Source organism: Engraulis encrasicolus, chromosome 24, assembly GCF_034702125.1.
Source record: "Engraulis encrasicolus isolate BLACKSEA-1 chromosome 24, IST_EnEncr_1.0, whole genome shotgun sequence".
NCBI classification, from domain to species: domain Eukaryota; kingdom Metazoa; phylum Chordata; class Actinopteri; order Clupeiformes; family Engraulidae; genus Engraulis; species Engraulis encrasicolus.
In genome coordinates this window covers 245,508-247,065 of record NC_085880.1, presented here as the reverse complement: position 1 = coordinate 247,065, position 1,558 = coordinate 245,508, and the positions used below count along the sequence as shown (strand labels likewise).

General features: G+C 41.7%; 1 pseudogene; it reads right to left on the bottom strand.

The window, feature by feature from the left end:
- Positions 1-586: 586 nt before the first annotated feature.
- LOC134441912 (U2 spliceosomal RNA) lies at positions 587-815 on the bottom strand (annotated as a pseudogene).
- Positions 816-1,558: the final 743 nt, after the last annotated feature.

Here is a 1,558-nt window from a genome sequence, read left to right as displayed (position 1 = left end):
TAGGGGTGGGGGTGGGCTAAGTAATGGAAGTATATTCTTACATTCTTTACAGTGGGGCCCAAGCCCTCCCTATTCACCCACCGTAAAGTCATCAGCACACACAAGACCTGCCTCGGTTTGCTAAGTGTCAGATAATTTGTGTACAAGGTCGGAGTCTCGTCACTTGGTGGGATGCTTTTCTTCAGGCCCAGCGGGTGTCCTCCTTTGGTGTATTTGTCTCCTTCTTCTAGTTCCTCTTGCCCTGGAGAAGCAGGGCACAAAAGGGACTGCAGCCGTTGTAGCTGTAGCTGCAGTAGAGAAACATCAAATGAAAGACCTGCTGTGCTGTATGTATTTGTTACATTACATTACATTACACTTACTTGATGCTTTGGTATCATAAGTGACTTACAGTTATGTACAGGGTAATGGTTACAGTCCCTGAAGCAGTGTGGGGTTAGGTGCCTTGCTCAAGGACACTTCAGCCATCCATGCATGTAGGTGCTGGTAAGGGTGGGATTTGACCCTGCAATCTTCTGAACTAAAGGCCAGCGCTCTAACCACTGAGCCATGGCAGCGCCAAATTTGTCATTTCTGTTTATGGAGCAGGTGGTGCGGGACATTTGGATGCAACGTAAACATGACCCCCTAACCCGTATGTGGCTCAGGGTTTCAAGAGACGATACATTCCACCACACGACAAAATACATAACATATATACGTAGAACAGTCAGATAATCTGATCAAGCCCTTGCATGTGGTTTGGCCTTGAACGGGAGGCTATTTCAAGAAGTTAGTTACTACACTTGATCTTAGCCAAAAGGCTGAGAAGCGATACAAGAAGGTAGTTCAGTAGCAAACTAGGTTAAGTTAAGTCAAGTCAAGTCGGCTTTATTGTCCATTTCTTTACATGTACTAGCCATAGCCTACAAAGAATTGAAATTACGCTTCTTACTTTCCCATTTTTGGAAATAAGCTTATTTTACACCTCCCCTTGAGTTGAATAACAGGGTTTTACCTTTCTCCTATACTTTCAACCGTTCTCTGGGTATGGCAGTGCAAATTTTACCTCCAGGCTAGCAGTTAACATTGAGTCCTATGAGACCAGTTAGCCGCCAGCTGGTCTCATAGAACTCAATATTAACTGCTAGCGCGGAAGTAAAATTTGCACTGCCATACCCAGAGAACGGTTGAAAGTACAGGAGAACGGTAAGACCGTATTATTTAACTCAAGGGGAGGTGTAAAATAAGCTTATTTCTAAAAATGGGACAGTATCACTTTAAGGTATGGACATAGACAGTATAGACTATAGACATATACAGTACACATACAGTACCCATACAATACACATACAGACATTTAAAGTGCAAGGCTGGACAACAGAAGGCATATACTGTAGAGAACATATGTAATAAAAAGAGGTATTTGTTGTGCATTTCAACAATGTCCTAGTGTGGCAATTCGTATATAGTAATAGTAGCATTGTGAAATATTGATAAATAATAAAGTAAGTCATTTGTAATGTGTATATATTTACATAGTCCCAAGTATGACTTTCTTTTTGAATTTAGTGGTATC